Raw genomic sequence first — 13,626 nt, forward strand, 5'->3', positions numbered from 1 at the left:
GCCTGATCGAGCGCTGATCGAGCGATGAGCGTGGTATCATGTTGCAAGTGGCTGCATGGCTTAGCTTACTAAATGCAAATGCATAAGAGTAATATTCTTAGCATTTCTAGAGCCTACGGCCACACCACACTGAATGCGCCCGATCTCGTCTGATCTCGGAAGCTAAGCAGTGTCGGGCCTAGTTAGTACCTGGATGGGAGACCGCCTGGGAATACCAGGTGCTGTAGGCTTTTTCGTGCTCCAAGTTCAGGAAGTGAGCCATTTCTCAATTGCCTTTCAAAACTGCAAGGTCTAGCCGACTAGATGCTTAAAAGTACAAAACTCACTAGGCCCAGAGCCTACGGCCACACCACACTGAATGCGCCCGATCTCGTCTGATCTCGGAAGCTAAGCAGTGTCGGGCCTAGTTAGTACCTGGATGGGAGACCGCCTGGGAATACCAGGTGCTGTAGGCTTTTTTGTGCTCCAAATTCAGGAAGTGAGCCATTTCTCAATTGCCTTTCAAAACTGCAAGGTCTAGCCGACTAGATGCTTAAAAGTACAAAACTCACTAGGCCCAGAGCCTACGGCCACACCACACTGAATGCGCCCGATCTCGTCTGATCTCGGAAGCTAAGCAGTGTCGGGCCTAGTTAGTACCTGGATGGGAGACCGCCTGGGAATACCAGGTGCTGTAGGCTTTTTTGTGCTCCAAGTTCAGGAAGTGAGCCATTTCTCAATTGCCTTTCAAAACTGCAAGGTCTAGCCGACTAGATGCTTAAAAGTACAAAACTCACTAGGACCAGAGCCTACGGCCACACCACACTGAATGCGCCCGATCTCGTCTGATCTCGGAAGCTAAGCAGTGTCGGGCCTAGTTAGTACCTGGATGGGAGACCGCCTGGGAATACCAGGTGCTGTAGGCTTTTTTGTGCTCCAAGTTCAGGAAGTGAGCCATTTCTCAATTGCCTTTCAAAACTGCAAGGTCTAGCCGACTAGATGCTTAAAAGTACAAAACTCACTAGGCCCAGAGCCTACGGCCACACCACACTGAATGCGCCTGATCTCGTCTGATCTCGGAAGCTAAGCAGTGTCGGGCCTAGTTAGTAACTGGATGGGAGACCGCCTGGGAATACCAGGTGCTGTAGGCTTTTTTGTGCTCCAAGTTCAGGAAGTGAGCCATTTCTCAATTGCCTTTCAAAACTGCAAGGTCTAGCCGACTAGATGCTTAAAAGTACAAAACTCACTAGGCCCAGAGCCTACGGCCACACCACACTGAATGCGCCCGATCTCGTCTGATCTCGGAAGCTAAGCAGTGTCGGGCCTAGTTAGTACCTGGATGGGAGACCGCCTGGGAATACCAGGTGCTGTAGACTTTTTTGTGCTCCAAATTCAGGAAGTGAGCCATTTCTCAATTGCCTTTCAAAACTGCAAGGTCTAGCCGACTAGATGCTTAAAAGTACAAAACTCACTAGGCCGAGAGCCTACGGCCACACCACACTGAATGCGCCCGATCTCGTCTGATCTCGGAAGCTAAGCAGTGTCGGGCCTAGTTAGTACCTGGATGGGAGACCGCCTGGGAATACCAGGTGCTGTAGGCTTTTTTGTGCTCCAAGTTCAGGAAGTGAGCCATTTCTCAATTGCCTTTCAAAACTGCAAGGTCTAGCCGACTAGATGCTTAAAAGTACAAAACTCACTAGGCCCAGAGCCTACACCCACACCACACTGAATGCGCCCGATCTCGTCTGATCTCGGAAGCTAAGCAGTGTCGGGCCTAGTTAGTACCTGGATGGGAGACCGCCTGGGAATACCAGGTGCTGTAGGCTTTTTTGTGCTCCAAATTCAGGAAGTGAGCCATTTCTCAATTGCCTTTCAAAACTGCAAGGTCTAGCCGACTAGATGCTTAAAAGTACAAAACTCACTAGGCCCAGAGCCTACGGCCACACCACACTGAATGCGCCCGATCTCGTCTGATCTCGGAAGCTAAGCAGTGTCGGGCCTAGTTAGTACCTGGATGGGAGACCGCCTGGGAATACCAGGTGCTGTAGGCTATTTTGTGCTCCATGATTAGTAATTGCACAACTTCTCAATTACTTTTCAAATTTGGTATGTTTCCAAAATAATTTTATCCCGTTTTATAGCGGAAATGTTGGACAACATTATGAGGGCTGGAGCTACCTATTTACATATAATTAGCATACAGGTAGTGTGTTCATGGGTAATAAATCGACTTTCACATGTAATGCAGTACAGAGAATATTGAGTCCTTCAAGAGGCATGAAAGAAAGCCGTTATTGTGTTGATTGTTCTCTCCACCTCCCTGCAACAGAAACAGGATGGATGGATTAAAGTTATCCTACCAGACATAGGAGTCCTGAATGGGCCCACCAGTCTTATATATCTCGCCTGATCGAGCCTGATCGAGCGCTGATCGAGCGATGAGCGTGGTATCATGTTGCAAGTGGCTGCATGGCTTAGCTTACTAAATGCAAATGCATAAGAGTAATATTCTTAGCATTTCTAGAGCCTACGGCCACACCACACTGAATGCGCCCGATCTCGTCTGATCTCGGAAGCTAAGCAGTGTCGGGCCTAGTTAGTACCTGGATGGGAGACGGCCTGGGAATACCAGGTGCTGTAGGCTTTTTTGTGCTCCAAGTTCAGGAAGTGAGCCATTTCTCAATTGCCTTTCAAAACTGCAAGGTCTAGCCGACTAGATGCTTAAAAGTACAAAACTCACTAGGCCCAGAGCCTACGGCCACACCACACTGAATGCGCCCGATCTCGTCTGATCTCGGAAGCTAAGCAGTGTCGGGCCTAGTTAGTACCTGGATGGGAGACCGCCTGGGAATACCAGGTGCTGTAGGCTTTTTTGTGCTCCAAGTTCAGGAAGTGAGCCATTTCTCAATTGCCTTTCAAAACTGCAAGGTCTAGTCGACTAGATGCTTAAAAGTACAAAACTCACTAGGACCAGAGCCTACGGCCACACCACACTGAATGCGCCCGATCTCGTCTGATCTCGGAAGCTAAGCAGTGTCGGGTCTAGTTAGTACCTGGATGGGAGACCGCCTGGGAATACCAGGTGCTGTAGGCTTTTTTGTGCTCCAAGTTCAGGAAGTGAGCCATTTCTCAATTGCCTTTCAAAACTGCAAGGTCTAGCCGACTAGATGCTTAAAAGTACAAAACTCACTAGGCCCAGAGCCTACGGCCACACCACACTGAATGCGCCCGATCTCGTCTGATCTCGGAAGCTAAGCAGTGTCGGGCCTAGTTAGTACCTGGATGGGAGACCGCCTGGGAATACCAGGTGCTGTAGGCTATTTTGTGCTCCATGATTAGTAATTGCACAACTTCTCAATTACTTTTCAAATTTGGTATGTTTCCAAAATAATTTTATCCCGTTTTATAGCGGAAATGTTGGACAACATTATGAGGGCTGGAGCTACCTATTTACATATAATTAGCATACAGGTAGTGTGTTCATGGGTAATAAATCGACTTTCACATGTAATGCAGTACAGAGAATATTGAGTCCTTCAAGAGGCATGAAAGAAAGCCGTTATTGTGTTGATTGTTCTCTCCACCTCCCTGCAACAGAAACAGGATGGATGGATTAAAGTTATCCTACCAGACATAGGAGTCCTGAATGGGCCCACCAGTCTTATATATCTCGCCTGATCGAGCCTGATCGAGCGATGAGCGTGGTATCATGTTGCAAGTGGCTGCATGGCTTAGCTTACTAAATGCAAATGCATAAGAGTAATATTCTTAGCATTTCTAGAGCCTACGGCCACACCACACTGAATGCGCCCGATCTCGTCTGATCTCGGAAGCTAAGCAGTGTCGGGCCTAGTTAGTACCTGGATGGGAGACCGCCTGGGAATACCAGGTGCTGTAGGCTTTTTTGTGCTCCAAGTTCAGGAAGTGAGCCATTTCTCAATTGCCTTTCAAAACTGCAAGGTCTAGCCGACTAGATGCTTAAAAGTACAAAACTCACTAGGCCCAGAGCCTACGGCCACACCACACTGAATGCGCCCGATCTCGTCTGATCTCGGAAGCTAAGCAGTGTCGGGCCTAGTTAGTACCTGGATGGGAGACCGCCTGGGAATACCAGGTGCTGTAGGCTTTTTTGTGCTCCAAGTTCAGGAAGTGAGCCATTTCTCAATTGCCTTTCAAAACTGCAAGGTCTAGCCGACTAGATGCTTAAAAGTACAAAACTCACTAGGACTAGAGCCTACGGCCACACCACACTGAATGCGCCCGATCTCGTCTGATCTCGGAAGCTAAGCAGTGTCGGGCCTAGTTAGTACCTGGATGGGAGACCGCCTGGGAATACCAGGTGCTGTAGGCTTTTTTGTGCTCCAAGTTCAGGAAGTGAGCCATTTCTCAATTGCCTTTCAAAACTGCAAGGTCTAGCCGACTAGATGCTTAAAAGTACAAAACTCACTAGGACCAGAGCCTACGGCCACACCACACTGAATTCGTCTGATCTCAGAAGCTAAGCAGTGTCGGGCCTAGTTAGTACCTGGATGGGAGACCGCCTGGGAATACCAGGTGCTGTAGGCTTTTTTGTGCTCCAAGTTCAGGAAGTGAGCCATTTCTCAATTGCCTTTCAAAACTGCAAGGTCTAGCCGACTAGATGCTTAAAAGTACAAAACTCACTAGGCCCAGAGCCTACGGCCACACCACACTGAATGCGCCCGATCTCGTCTGATCTCGGAAGCTAAGCAGTGTCGGGCCTAGTTAGTACCTGGATGGGAGACCGCCTGGGAATACCAGGTGCTGTAGGCTATTTTGTGCTCCATGATTAGTAATTGCACAACTTCTCAATTACTTTTCAAATTTGGTATGTTTCCAAAATAATTTTATCCCGTTTTATAGCGGAAATGTTGGACAACATTATGAGGGCTGGAGCTACCTATTTACATATAATTAGCATACAGGTAGTGTGTTCATGGGTAATAAATCGACTTTCACATGTAATGCAGTACAGAGAATATTGAGTCCTTCAAGAGGCATGAAAGAAAGCCGTTATTGTGTTGATTGTTCTCTCCACCTCCCTGCAACAGAAACAGGATGGATGGATTAAAGTTATCCTACCAGACATAGGAGTCCTGAATGGGCCCACCAGTCTTATATATCTCGCCTGATCGAGCCTGATCGAGCGATGAGCGTGGTATCATGTTGCAAGTGGCTGCATGGCTTAGCTTACTAAATGCAAATGCATAAGAGTAATATTCTTAGCATTTCTAGAGCCTACGGCCACACCACACTGAATGCGCCCGATCTCGTCTGATCTCGGAAGCTAAGCAGTGTCGGGCCTAGTTAGTACCTGGATGGGAGACCGCCTGGGAATACCAGGTGCTGTAGGCTTTTTTGTGCTCCAAGTTCAGGAAGTGAGCCATTTCTCAATTGCCTTTCAAAACTGCAAGGTCTAGCCGACTAGATGCTTAAAAGTACAAAACTCACTAGGCCCAGAGCCTACGGCCACACCACACTGAATGCGCCCGATCTCGTCTGATCTCGGAAGCTAAGCAGTGTCGGGCCTAGTTAGTACCTGGATGGGAGACCGCCTGGGAATACCAGGTGCTGTAGGCTTTTTTGTGCTCCAAGTTCAGGAAGTGAGCCATTTCTCAATTGCCTTTCAAAACTGCAAGGTCTAGCCGACTAGATGCTTAAAAGTACAAAACTCACTAGGACTAGAGCCTACGGCCACACCACACTGAATGCGCCCGATCTCGTCTGATCTCGGAAGCTAAGCAGTGTCGGGCCTAGTTAGTACCTGGATGGGAGACCGCCTGGGAATACCAGGTGCTGTAGGCTTTTTTGTGCTCCAAGTTCAGGAAGTGAGCCATTTCTCAATTGCCTTTCAAAACTGCAAGGTCTAGCCGACTAGATGCTTAAAAGTACAAAACTCACTAGGACCAGAGCCTACGGCCACACCACACTGAATTCGTCTGATCTCAGAAGCTAAGCAGTGTCGGGCCTAGTTAGTACCTGGATGGGAGACCGCCTGGGAATACCAGGTGCTGTAGGCTTTTTTGTGCTCCAAGTTCAGGAAGTGAGCCATTTCTCAATTGCCTTTCAAAACTGCAAGGTCTAGCCGACTAGATGCTTAAAAGTACAAAACTCACTAGGCCCAGAGCCTACGGCCACACCACACTGAATGCGCCCGATCTCGTCTGATCTCGGAAGCTAAGCAGTGTCGGGCCTAGTTAGTACCTGGATGGGAGACCGCCTGGGAATACCAGGTGCTGTAGGCTATTTTGTGCTCCATGATTAGTAATTGCACAACTTCTCAATTACTTTTCAAATTTGGTATGTTTCCAAAATAATTTTATCCCGTTTTATAGCGGAAATGTTGGACAACATTATGAGGGCTGGAGCTACCTATTTACATATAATTAGCATACAGGTAGTGTGTTCATGGGTAATAAATCGACTTTCACATGTAATGCAGTACAGAGAATATTGAGTCCTTCAAGAGGCATGAAAGAAAGCCGTTATTGTGTTGATTGTTCTCTCCACCTCCCTGCAACAGAAACAGGATGGATGGATTAAAGTTATCCTACCAGACATAGGAGTCCTGAATGGGCCCACCAGTCTTATATATCTCGCCTGATCGAGCCTGATCGAGCGATGAGCGTGGTATCATGTTGCAAGTGGCTGCATGGCTTAGCTTACTAAATGCAAATGCATAAGAGTAATATTCTTAGCATTTCTAGAGCCTACGGCCACACCACACTGAATGCGCCCGATCTTGTCTGATCTTGGAAGCTAAGCAGTGTCGGGCCTAGTTAGTACCTGGATGGGAGACTGCCTGGGAATACCAGGTGCTGTAGGCTTTTTTGTGCTCCAAGTTCAGGAAGTGAGCCATTTCTCAATTGCCTTTCAAAACTGCAAGGTCTAGCCGACTAGATGCTTAAAAGTACAAAACTCACTAGGACCAGAGCCTACGGCCACACCACACTGAATGCGCCCGATCTCGTCTGATCTCGGAAGCTAAGCAGTGTCGGGCCTAGTTAGTACCTGGATGGGAGACCGCCTGGGAATACCAGGTGCTGTAGGCTTTTTTGTGCTCCAAGTTCAGGAAGTGAGCCATTTCTCAATTGCCTTTCAAAACTGCAAGGTCTAGCCGACTAGATGCTTAAAAGTACAAAACTCACTAGGCCCTGAGCCTACGGCCACACCACACTGAATGCGCCCGATCTCGTCTGATCTCGGAAGCTAAGCAGTGTCGGGCCTAGTTAGTACCTGGATGGGAGACCGCCTGGGAATACCAGGTGCTGTAGGCTATTTTGTGCTCCATGATTAGTAATTGCACAACTTCTCAATTACTTTTCAAATTTGGTATGTTTCCAAAATAATTTTATCCCGTTTTATAGCGGAAATGTTGGACAACATTATGAGGGCTGGAGCTACCAATTTACATATAATTAGCATACAGGTAGTGTGTTCATGGGTAATAAATCGACTTTCACATGTAATGCAGTACAGAGAATATTGAGTCCTTCAAGAGGCATGAAAGAAAGCCGTTATTGTGTTGATTGTTCTCTCCACCTCCCTGCAACAGAAACAGGATGGATGGATTAAAGTTATCCTACCAGACATAGGAGTCCTGAATGGGCCCACCAGTCTTATATATCTCGCCTGATCGAGCCTGATCGAGCGCTGATCGAGCGATGAGCGTGGTATCATGTTGCAAGTGGCTGCATGGCTTAGCTTACTAAATGCAAATGCATAAGAGTAATATTCTTAGCATTTCTAGAGCCTACGGCCACACCACACTGAATGCGCCCGATCTCGTCTGATCTCGGAAGCTAAGCAGTGTCGGGCCTAGTTAGTACCTGGATGGGAGACCGCCTGGGAATACCAGGTGCTGTAGGCTTTTTCGTGCTCCAAGTTCAGGAAGTGAGCCATTTCTCAATTGCCTTTCAAAACTGCAAGGTCTAGCCGACTAGATGCTTAAAAGTACAAAACTCACTAGGCCCAGAGCCTACGGCCACACCACACTGAATGCGCCCGATCTCGTCTGATCTCGGAAGCTAAGCAGTGTCGGGCCTAGTTAGTACCTGGATGGGAGACCGCCTGGGAATACCAGGTGCTGTAGGCTTTTTTGTGCTCCAAATTCAGGAAGTGAGCCATTTCTCAATTGCCTTTCAAAACTGCAAGGTCTAGCCGACTAGATGCTTAAAAGTACAAAACTCACTAGGCCCAGAGCCTACGGCCACACCACACTGAATGCGCCCGATCTCGTCTGATCTCGGAAGCTAAGCAGTGTCGGGCCTAGTTAGTACCTGGATGGGAGACCGCCTGGGAATACCAGGTGCTGTAGGCTTTTTTGTGCTCCAAGTTCAGGAAGTGAGCCATTTCTCAATTGCCTTTCAAAACTGCAAGGTCTAGCCGACTAGATGCTTAAAAGTACAAAACTCACTAGGACCAGAGCCTACGGCCACACCACACTGAATGCGCCCGATCTCGTCTGATCTCGGAAGCTAAGCAGTGTCGGGCCTAGTTAGTACCTGGATGGGAGACCGCCTGGGAATACCAGGTGCTGTAGGCTTTTTTGTGCTCCAAGTTCAGGAAGTGAGCCATTTCTCAATTGCCTTTCAAAACTGCAAGGTCTAGCCGACTAGATGCTTAAAAGTACAAAACTCACTAGGCCCAGAGCCTACGGCCACACCACACTGAATGCGCCTGATCTCGTCTGATCTCGGAAGCTAAGCAGTGTCGGGCCTAGTTAGTAACTGGATGGGAGACCGCCTGGGAATACCAGGTGCTGTAGGCTTTTTTGTGCTCCAAGTTCAGGAAGTGAGCCATTTCTCAATTGCCTTTCAAAACTGCAAGGTCTAGCCGACTAGATGCTTAAAAGTACAAAACTCACTAGGCCCAGAGCCTACGGCCACACCACACTGAATGCGCCCGATCTCGTCTGATCTCGGAAGCTAAGCAGTGTCGGGCCTAGTTAGTACCTGGATGGGAGACCGCCTGGGAATACCAGGTGCTGTAGACTTTTTTGTGCTCCAAATTCAGGAAGTGAGCCATTTCTCAATTGCCTTTCAAAACTGCAAGGTCTAGCCGACTAGATGCTTAAAAGTACAAAACTCACTAGGCCGAGAGCCTACGGCCACACCACACTGAATGCGCCCGATCTCGTCTGATCTCGGAAGCTAAGCAGTGTCGGGCCTAGTTAGTACCTGGATGGGAGACCGCCTGGGAATACCAGGTGCTGTAGGCTTTTTTGTGCTCCAAGTTCAGGAAGTGAGCCATTTCTCAATTGCCTTTCAAAACTGCAAGGTCTAGCCGACTAGATGCTTAAAAGTACAAAACTCACTAGGCCCAGAGCCTACACCCACACCACACTGAATGCGCCCGATCTCGTCTGATCTCGGAAGCTAAGCAGTGTCGGGCCTAGTTAGTACCTGGATGGGAGACCGCCTGGGAATACCAGGTGCTGTAGGCTTTTTTGTGCTCCAAATTCAGGAAGTGAGCCATTTCTCAATTGCCTTTCAAAACTGCAAGGTCTAGCCGACTAGATGCTTAAAAGTACAAAACTCACTAGGCCCAGAGCCTACGGCCACACCACACTGAATGCGCCCGATCTCGTCTGATCTCGGAAGCTAAGCAGTGTCGGGCCTAGTTAGTACCTGGATGGGAGACCGCCTGGGAATACCAGGTGCTGTAGGCTATTTTGTGCTCCATGATTAGTAATTGCACAACTTCTCAATTACTTTTCAAATTTGGTATGTTTCCAAAATAATTTTATCCCGTTTTATAGCGGAAATGTTGGACAACATTATGAGGGCTGGAGCTACCTATTTACATATAATTAGCATACAGGTAGTGTGTTCATGGGTAATAAATCGACTTTCACATGTAATGCAGTACAGAGAATATTGAGTCCTTCAAGAGGCATGAAAGAAAGCCGTTATTGTGTTGATTGTTCTCTCCACCTCCCTGCAACAGAAACAGGATGGATGGATTAAAGTTATCCTACCAGACATAGGAGTCCTGAATGGGCCCACCAGTCTTATATATCTCGCCTGATCGAGCCTGATCGAGCGCTGATCGAGCGATGAGCGTGGTATCATGTTGCAAGTGGCTGCATGGCTTAGCTTACTAAATGCAAATGCATAAGAGTAATATTCTTAGCATTTCTAGAGCCTACGGCCACACCACACTGAATGCGCCCGATCTCGTCTGATCTCGGAAGCTAAGCAGTGTCGGGCCTAGTTAGTACCTGGATGGGAGACCGCCTGGGAATACCAGGTGCTGTAGGCTTTTTCGTGCTCCAAGTTCAGGAAGTGAGCCATTTCTCAATTGCCTTTCAAAACTGCAAGGTCTAGCCGACTAGATGCTTAAAAGTACAAAACTCACTAGGCCCAGAGCCTACGGCCACACCACACTGAATGCGCCCGATCTCGTCTGATCTCGGAAGCTAAGCAGTGTCGGGCCTAGTTAGTACCTGGATGGGAGACCGCCTGGGAATACCAGGTGCTGTAGGCTTTTTTGTGCTCCAAATTCAGGAAGTGAGCCATTTCTCAATTGCCTTTCAAAACTGCAAGGTCTAGCCGACTAGATGCTTAAAAGTACAAAACTCACTAGGCCCAGAGCCTACGGCCACACCACACTGAATGCGCCCGATCTCGTCTGATCTCGGAAGCTAAGCAGTGTCGGGCCTAGTTAGTACCTGGATGGGAGACCGCCTGGGAATACCAGGTGCTGTAGGCTTTTTTGTGCTCCAAGTTCAGGAAGTGAGCCATTTCTCAATTGCCTTTCAAAACTGCAAGGTCTAGCCGACTAGATGCTTAAAAGTACAAAACTCACTAGGACCAGAGCCTACGGCCACACCACACTGAATGCGCCCGATCTCGTCTGATCTCGGAAGCTAAGCAGTGTCGGGCCTAGTTAGTACCTGGATGGGAGACCGCCTGGGAATACCAGGTGCTGTAGGCTTTTTTGTGCTCCAAGTTCAGGAAGTGAGCCATTTCTCAATTGCCTTTCAAAACTGCAAGGTCTAGCCGACTAGATGCTTAAAAGTACAAAACTCACTAGGCCCAGAGCCTACGGCCACACCACACTGAATGCGCCTGATCTCGTCTGATCTCGGAAGCTAAGCAGTGTCGGGCCTAGTTAGTAACTGGATGGGAGACCGCCTGGGAATACCAGGTGCTGTAGGCTTTTTTGTGCTCCAAGTTCAGGAAGTGAGCCATTTCTCAATTGCCTTTCAAAACTGCAAGGTCTAGCCGACTAGATGCTTAAAAGTACAAAACTCACTAGGCCCAGAGCCTACGGCCACACCACACTGAATGCGCCCGATCTCGTCTGATCTCGGAAGCTAAGCAGTGTCGGGCCTAGTTAGTACCTGGATGGGAGACCGCCTGGGAATACCAGGTGCTGTAGACTTTTTTGTGCTCCAAATTCAGGAAGTGAGCCATTTCTCAATTGCCTTTCAAAACTGCAAGGTCTAGCCGACTAGATGCTTAAAAGTACAAAACTCACTAGGCCGAGAGCCTACGGCCACACCACACTGAATGCGCCCGATCTCGTCTGATCTCGGAAGCTAAGCAGTGTCGGGCCTAGTTAGTACCTGGATGGGAGACCGCCTGGGAATACCAGGTGCTGTAGGCTTTTTTGTGCTCCAAGTTCAGGAAGTGAGCCATTTCTCAATTGCCTTTCAAAACTGCAAGGTCTAGCCGACTAGATGCTTAAAAGTACAAAACTCACTAGGCCCAGAGCCTACACCCACACCACACTGAATGCGCCCGATCTCGTCTGATCTCGGAAGCTAAGCAGTGTCGGGCCTAGTTAGTACCTGGATGGGAGACCGCCTGGGAATACCAGGTGCTGTAGGCTTTTTTGTGCTCCAAATTCAGGAAGTGAGCCATTTCTCAATTGCCTTTCAAAACTGCAAGGTCTAGCCGACTAGATGCTTAAAAGTACAAAACTCACTAGGCCCAGAGCCTACGGCCACACCACACTGAATGCGCCCGATCTCGTCTGATCTCGGAAGCTAAGCAGTGTCGGGCCTAGTTAGTACCTGGATGGGAGACCGCCTGGGAATACCAGGTGCTGTAGGCTATTTTGTGCTCCATGATTAGTAATTGCACAACTTCTCAATTACTTTTCAAATTTGGTATGTTTCCAAAATAATTTTATCCCGTTTTATAGCGGAAATGTTGGACAACATTATGAGGGCTGGAGCTACCTATTTACATATAATTAGCATACAGGTAGTGTGTTCATGGGTAATAAATCGACTTTCACATGTAATGCAGTACAGAGAATATTGAGTCCTTCAAGAGGCATGAAAGAAAGCCGTTATTGTGTTGATTGTTCTCTCCACCTCCCTGCAACAGAAACAGGATGGATGGATTAAAGTTATCCTACCAGACATAGGAGTCCTGAATGGGCCCACCAGTCTTATATATCTCGCCTGATCGAGCCTGATCGAGCGCTGATCGAGCGATGAGCGTGGTATCATGTTGCAAGTGGCTGCATGGCTTAGCTTACTAAATGCAAATGCATAAGAGTAATATTCTTAGCATTTCTAGAGCCTACGGCCACACCACACTGAATGCGCCCGATCTCGTCTGATCTCGGAAGCTAAGCAGTGTCGGGCCTAGTTAGTACCTGGATGGGAGACGGCCTGGGAATACCAGGTGCTGTAGGCTTTTTTGTGCTCCAAGTTCAGGAAGTGAGCCATTTCTCAATTGCCTTTCAAAACTGCAAGGTCTAGCCGACTAGATGCTTAAAAGTACAAAACTCACTAGGCCCAGAGCCTACGGCCACACCACACTGAATGCGCCCGATCTCGTCTGATCTCGGAAGCTAAGCAGTGTCGGGCCTAGTTAGTACCTGGATGGGAGACCGCCTGGGAATACCAGGTGCTGTAGGCTTTTTTGTGCTCCAAGTTCAGGAAGTGAGCCATTTCTCAATTGCCTTTCAAAACTGCAAGGTCTAGTCGACTAGATGCTTAAAAGTACAAAACTCACTAGGACCAGAGCCTACGGCCACACCACACTGAATGCGCCCGATCTCGTCTGATCTCGGAAGCTAAGCAGTGTCGGGTCTAGTTAGTACCTGGATGGGAGACCGCCTGGGAATACCAGGTGCTGTAGGCTTTTTTGTGCTCCAAGTTCAGGAAGTGAGCCATTTCTCAATTGCCTTTCAAAACTGCAAGGTCTAGCCGACTAGATGCTTAAAAGTACAAAACTCACTAGGCCCAGAGCCTACGGCCACACCACACTGAATGCGCCCGATCTCGTCTGATCTCGGAAGCTAAGCAGTGTCGGGCCTAGTTAGTACCTGGATGGGAGACCGCCTGGGAATACCAGGTGCTGTAGGCTATTTTGTGCTCCATGATTAGTAATTGCACAACTTCTCAATTACTTTTCAAATTTGGTATGTTTCCAAAATAATTTTATCCCGTTTTATAGCGGAAATGTTGGACAACATTATGAGGGCTGGAGCTACCTATTTACATATAATTAGCATACAGGTAGTGTGTTCATGGGTAATAAATCGACTTTCACATGTAATGCAGTACAGAGAATATTGAGTCCTTCAAGAGGCATGAAAGAAAGCCGTTATTGTGTTGATTGTTCTCTCCACCTCCCTGCAACAGAAACAGGATGGATGGATTAA

General features: G+C 48.1%; 46 non-coding genes and 2 pseudogenes across 46 annotated transcripts; all 48 read left to right on the forward strand.

Annotated features, from left to right (window-relative positions):
- The first annotated feature begins 111 nt into the window (after nucleotides 1-111).
- On the forward strand, nucleotides 112-230 carry LOC138477244 (5S ribosomal RNA). Its single transcript, XR_011271221.1, has one exon. It is a non-coding gene; the product is annotated as a 5S ribosomal RNA (ribosomal RNA).
- Nucleotides 231-336: 106 nt separating this feature from the next.
- LOC138477245 (5S ribosomal RNA) lies at nucleotides 337-455 on the forward strand. The gene has a single exon (XR_011271222.1). It is a non-coding gene; the product is annotated as a 5S ribosomal RNA (ribosomal RNA).
- A 106-nt stretch (nucleotides 456-561) lies between these two features.
- LOC138477246 (5S ribosomal RNA) lies at nucleotides 562-680 on the forward strand. Its single transcript, XR_011271223.1, has one exon. It is a non-coding gene; the product is annotated as a 5S ribosomal RNA (ribosomal RNA).
- A 106-nt stretch (nucleotides 681-786) lies between these two features.
- Nucleotides 787-905, forward strand: LOC138477247 (5S ribosomal RNA). Its single transcript, XR_011271224.1, has one exon. It is a non-coding gene; the product is annotated as a 5S ribosomal RNA (ribosomal RNA).
- Nucleotides 906-1,011: 106 nt separating this feature from the next.
- Nucleotides 1,012-1,130, forward strand: LOC138479951 (5S ribosomal RNA). Its single transcript, XR_011273678.1, has one exon. It is a non-coding gene; the product is annotated as a 5S ribosomal RNA (ribosomal RNA).
- Nucleotides 1,131-1,236: 106 nt separating this feature from the next.
- Nucleotides 1,237-1,355, forward strand: LOC138478548 (5S ribosomal RNA). Its single transcript, XR_011272406.1, has one exon. It is a non-coding gene; the product is annotated as a 5S ribosomal RNA (ribosomal RNA).
- Nucleotides 1,356-1,461: 106 nt separating this feature from the next.
- LOC138477249 (5S ribosomal RNA) lies at nucleotides 1,462-1,580 on the forward strand. Its single transcript, XR_011271226.1, has one exon. It is a non-coding gene; the product is annotated as a 5S ribosomal RNA (ribosomal RNA).
- A 106-nt stretch (nucleotides 1,581-1,686) lies between these two features.
- Nucleotides 1,687-1,805, forward strand: LOC138479448 (5S ribosomal RNA). The gene has a single exon (XR_011273222.1). It is a non-coding gene; the product is annotated as a 5S ribosomal RNA (ribosomal RNA).
- Nucleotides 1,806-1,911: 106 nt separating this feature from the next.
- On the forward strand, nucleotides 1,912-2,030 carry LOC138477251 (5S ribosomal RNA). The gene has a single exon (XR_011271227.1). It is a non-coding gene; the product is annotated as a 5S ribosomal RNA (ribosomal RNA).
- A 474-nt stretch (nucleotides 2,031-2,504) lies between these two features.
- LOC138479724 (5S ribosomal RNA) lies at nucleotides 2,505-2,623 on the forward strand. The gene has a single exon (XR_011273473.1). It is a non-coding gene; the product is annotated as a 5S ribosomal RNA (ribosomal RNA).
- Nucleotides 2,624-2,729: 106 nt separating this feature from the next.
- On the forward strand, nucleotides 2,730-2,848 carry LOC138477252 (5S ribosomal RNA). Its single transcript, XR_011271228.1, has one exon. It is a non-coding gene; the product is annotated as a 5S ribosomal RNA (ribosomal RNA).
- Nucleotides 2,849-2,954: 106 nt separating this feature from the next.
- On the forward strand, nucleotides 2,955-3,073 carry LOC138478629 (5S ribosomal RNA). Its single transcript, XR_011272478.1, has one exon. It is a non-coding gene; the product is annotated as a 5S ribosomal RNA (ribosomal RNA).
- Nucleotides 3,074-3,179: 106 nt separating this feature from the next.
- On the forward strand, nucleotides 3,180-3,298 carry LOC138477253 (5S ribosomal RNA). Its single transcript, XR_011271229.1, has one exon. It is a non-coding gene; the product is annotated as a 5S ribosomal RNA (ribosomal RNA).
- Nucleotides 3,299-3,761: 463 nt separating this feature from the next.
- LOC138477254 (5S ribosomal RNA) lies at nucleotides 3,762-3,880 on the forward strand. The gene has a single exon (XR_011271230.1). It is a non-coding gene; the product is annotated as a 5S ribosomal RNA (ribosomal RNA).
- A 106-nt stretch (nucleotides 3,881-3,986) lies between these two features.
- LOC138477255 (5S ribosomal RNA) lies at nucleotides 3,987-4,105 on the forward strand. Its single transcript, XR_011271231.1, has one exon. It is a non-coding gene; the product is annotated as a 5S ribosomal RNA (ribosomal RNA).
- A 106-nt stretch (nucleotides 4,106-4,211) lies between these two features.
- On the forward strand, nucleotides 4,212-4,330 carry LOC138477256 (5S ribosomal RNA). The gene has a single exon (XR_011271232.1). It is a non-coding gene; the product is annotated as a 5S ribosomal RNA (ribosomal RNA).
- A 106-nt stretch (nucleotides 4,331-4,436) lies between these two features.
- Nucleotides 4,437-4,545, forward strand: LOC138474636 (5S ribosomal RNA; annotated as a pseudogene).
- Nucleotides 4,546-4,651: 106 nt separating this feature from the next.
- On the forward strand, nucleotides 4,652-4,770 carry LOC138477257 (5S ribosomal RNA). Its single transcript, XR_011271233.1, has one exon. It is a non-coding gene; the product is annotated as a 5S ribosomal RNA (ribosomal RNA).
- Nucleotides 4,771-5,233: 463 nt separating this feature from the next.
- LOC138477258 (5S ribosomal RNA) lies at nucleotides 5,234-5,352 on the forward strand. Its single transcript, XR_011271234.1, has one exon. It is a non-coding gene; the product is annotated as a 5S ribosomal RNA (ribosomal RNA).
- A 106-nt stretch (nucleotides 5,353-5,458) lies between these two features.
- LOC138477259 (5S ribosomal RNA) lies at nucleotides 5,459-5,577 on the forward strand. The gene has a single exon (XR_011271235.1). It is a non-coding gene; the product is annotated as a 5S ribosomal RNA (ribosomal RNA).
- A 106-nt stretch (nucleotides 5,578-5,683) lies between these two features.
- Nucleotides 5,684-5,802, forward strand: LOC138477262 (5S ribosomal RNA). The gene has a single exon (XR_011271237.1). It is a non-coding gene; the product is annotated as a 5S ribosomal RNA (ribosomal RNA).
- A 106-nt stretch (nucleotides 5,803-5,908) lies between these two features.
- Nucleotides 5,909-6,017, forward strand: LOC138474637 (5S ribosomal RNA; annotated as a pseudogene).
- Nucleotides 6,018-6,123: 106 nt separating this feature from the next.
- LOC138477263 (5S ribosomal RNA) lies at nucleotides 6,124-6,242 on the forward strand. Its single transcript, XR_011271238.1, has one exon. It is a non-coding gene; the product is annotated as a 5S ribosomal RNA (ribosomal RNA).
- Nucleotides 6,243-6,705: 463 nt separating this feature from the next.
- LOC138480361 (5S ribosomal RNA) lies at nucleotides 6,706-6,824 on the forward strand. The gene has a single exon (XR_011274043.1). It is a non-coding gene; the product is annotated as a 5S ribosomal RNA (ribosomal RNA).
- Nucleotides 6,825-6,930: 106 nt separating this feature from the next.
- Nucleotides 6,931-7,049, forward strand: LOC138477264 (5S ribosomal RNA). The gene has a single exon (XR_011271239.1). It is a non-coding gene; the product is annotated as a 5S ribosomal RNA (ribosomal RNA).
- Nucleotides 7,050-7,155: 106 nt separating this feature from the next.
- On the forward strand, nucleotides 7,156-7,274 carry LOC138477265 (5S ribosomal RNA). The gene has a single exon (XR_011271240.1). It is a non-coding gene; the product is annotated as a 5S ribosomal RNA (ribosomal RNA).
- Nucleotides 7,275-7,748: 474 nt separating this feature from the next.
- Nucleotides 7,749-7,867, forward strand: LOC138477266 (5S ribosomal RNA). The gene has a single exon (XR_011271241.1). It is a non-coding gene; the product is annotated as a 5S ribosomal RNA (ribosomal RNA).
- Nucleotides 7,868-7,973: 106 nt separating this feature from the next.
- LOC138477267 (5S ribosomal RNA) lies at nucleotides 7,974-8,092 on the forward strand. The gene has a single exon (XR_011271242.1). It is a non-coding gene; the product is annotated as a 5S ribosomal RNA (ribosomal RNA).
- A 106-nt stretch (nucleotides 8,093-8,198) lies between these two features.
- On the forward strand, nucleotides 8,199-8,317 carry LOC138477268 (5S ribosomal RNA). The gene has a single exon (XR_011271243.1). It is a non-coding gene; the product is annotated as a 5S ribosomal RNA (ribosomal RNA).
- Nucleotides 8,318-8,423: 106 nt separating this feature from the next.
- LOC138477269 (5S ribosomal RNA) lies at nucleotides 8,424-8,542 on the forward strand. The gene has a single exon (XR_011271244.1). It is a non-coding gene; the product is annotated as a 5S ribosomal RNA (ribosomal RNA).
- Nucleotides 8,543-8,648: 106 nt separating this feature from the next.
- Nucleotides 8,649-8,767, forward strand: LOC138479952 (5S ribosomal RNA). Its single transcript, XR_011273679.1, has one exon. It is a non-coding gene; the product is annotated as a 5S ribosomal RNA (ribosomal RNA).
- A 106-nt stretch (nucleotides 8,768-8,873) lies between these two features.
- On the forward strand, nucleotides 8,874-8,992 carry LOC138478550 (5S ribosomal RNA). The gene has a single exon (XR_011272407.1). It is a non-coding gene; the product is annotated as a 5S ribosomal RNA (ribosomal RNA).
- A 106-nt stretch (nucleotides 8,993-9,098) lies between these two features.
- Nucleotides 9,099-9,217, forward strand: LOC138477270 (5S ribosomal RNA). The gene has a single exon (XR_011271245.1). It is a non-coding gene; the product is annotated as a 5S ribosomal RNA (ribosomal RNA).
- Nucleotides 9,218-9,323: 106 nt separating this feature from the next.
- LOC138479449 (5S ribosomal RNA) lies at nucleotides 9,324-9,442 on the forward strand. The gene has a single exon (XR_011273223.1). It is a non-coding gene; the product is annotated as a 5S ribosomal RNA (ribosomal RNA).
- Nucleotides 9,443-9,548: 106 nt separating this feature from the next.
- Nucleotides 9,549-9,667, forward strand: LOC138477271 (5S ribosomal RNA). The gene has a single exon (XR_011271246.1). It is a non-coding gene; the product is annotated as a 5S ribosomal RNA (ribosomal RNA).
- Nucleotides 9,668-10,141: 474 nt separating this feature from the next.
- LOC138477274 (5S ribosomal RNA) lies at nucleotides 10,142-10,260 on the forward strand. The gene has a single exon (XR_011271248.1). It is a non-coding gene; the product is annotated as a 5S ribosomal RNA (ribosomal RNA).
- A 106-nt stretch (nucleotides 10,261-10,366) lies between these two features.
- LOC138477275 (5S ribosomal RNA) lies at nucleotides 10,367-10,485 on the forward strand. Its single transcript, XR_011271249.1, has one exon. It is a non-coding gene; the product is annotated as a 5S ribosomal RNA (ribosomal RNA).
- A 106-nt stretch (nucleotides 10,486-10,591) lies between these two features.
- Nucleotides 10,592-10,710, forward strand: LOC138477276 (5S ribosomal RNA). Its single transcript, XR_011271250.1, has one exon. It is a non-coding gene; the product is annotated as a 5S ribosomal RNA (ribosomal RNA).
- A 106-nt stretch (nucleotides 10,711-10,816) lies between these two features.
- Nucleotides 10,817-10,935, forward strand: LOC138477277 (5S ribosomal RNA). Its single transcript, XR_011271251.1, has one exon. It is a non-coding gene; the product is annotated as a 5S ribosomal RNA (ribosomal RNA).
- Nucleotides 10,936-11,041: 106 nt separating this feature from the next.
- LOC138479953 (5S ribosomal RNA) lies at nucleotides 11,042-11,160 on the forward strand. The gene has a single exon (XR_011273680.1). It is a non-coding gene; the product is annotated as a 5S ribosomal RNA (ribosomal RNA).
- A 106-nt stretch (nucleotides 11,161-11,266) lies between these two features.
- On the forward strand, nucleotides 11,267-11,385 carry LOC138478551 (5S ribosomal RNA). Its single transcript, XR_011272408.1, has one exon. It is a non-coding gene; the product is annotated as a 5S ribosomal RNA (ribosomal RNA).
- A 106-nt stretch (nucleotides 11,386-11,491) lies between these two features.
- On the forward strand, nucleotides 11,492-11,610 carry LOC138477278 (5S ribosomal RNA). The gene has a single exon (XR_011271252.1). It is a non-coding gene; the product is annotated as a 5S ribosomal RNA (ribosomal RNA).
- Nucleotides 11,611-11,716: 106 nt separating this feature from the next.
- Nucleotides 11,717-11,835, forward strand: LOC138479450 (5S ribosomal RNA). Its single transcript, XR_011273224.1, has one exon. It is a non-coding gene; the product is annotated as a 5S ribosomal RNA (ribosomal RNA).
- Nucleotides 11,836-11,941: 106 nt separating this feature from the next.
- LOC138477279 (5S ribosomal RNA) lies at nucleotides 11,942-12,060 on the forward strand. The gene has a single exon (XR_011271253.1). It is a non-coding gene; the product is annotated as a 5S ribosomal RNA (ribosomal RNA).
- A 474-nt stretch (nucleotides 12,061-12,534) lies between these two features.
- Nucleotides 12,535-12,653, forward strand: LOC138479725 (5S ribosomal RNA). The gene has a single exon (XR_011273474.1). It is a non-coding gene; the product is annotated as a 5S ribosomal RNA (ribosomal RNA).
- A 106-nt stretch (nucleotides 12,654-12,759) lies between these two features.
- On the forward strand, nucleotides 12,760-12,878 carry LOC138477280 (5S ribosomal RNA). Its single transcript, XR_011271254.1, has one exon. It is a non-coding gene; the product is annotated as a 5S ribosomal RNA (ribosomal RNA).
- A 106-nt stretch (nucleotides 12,879-12,984) lies between these two features.
- Nucleotides 12,985-13,103, forward strand: LOC138478630 (5S ribosomal RNA). The gene has a single exon (XR_011272479.1). It is a non-coding gene; the product is annotated as a 5S ribosomal RNA (ribosomal RNA).
- A 106-nt stretch (nucleotides 13,104-13,209) lies between these two features.
- LOC138477281 (5S ribosomal RNA) lies at nucleotides 13,210-13,328 on the forward strand. Its single transcript, XR_011271255.1, has one exon. It is a non-coding gene; the product is annotated as a 5S ribosomal RNA (ribosomal RNA).
- The last annotated feature ends 298 nt before the right edge of the window (nucleotides 13,329-13,626 follow it).

Source organism: Ambystoma mexicanum, chromosome 8 (genome assembly GCF_040938575.1).
Source record: "Ambystoma mexicanum isolate Mex_15411 chromosome 8, UKY_AmexF1_1, whole genome shotgun sequence".
In the NCBI taxonomy this organism is placed as follows: Eukaryota; Metazoa; Chordata; class Amphibia; order Caudata; family Ambystomatidae; genus Ambystoma; species Ambystoma mexicanum.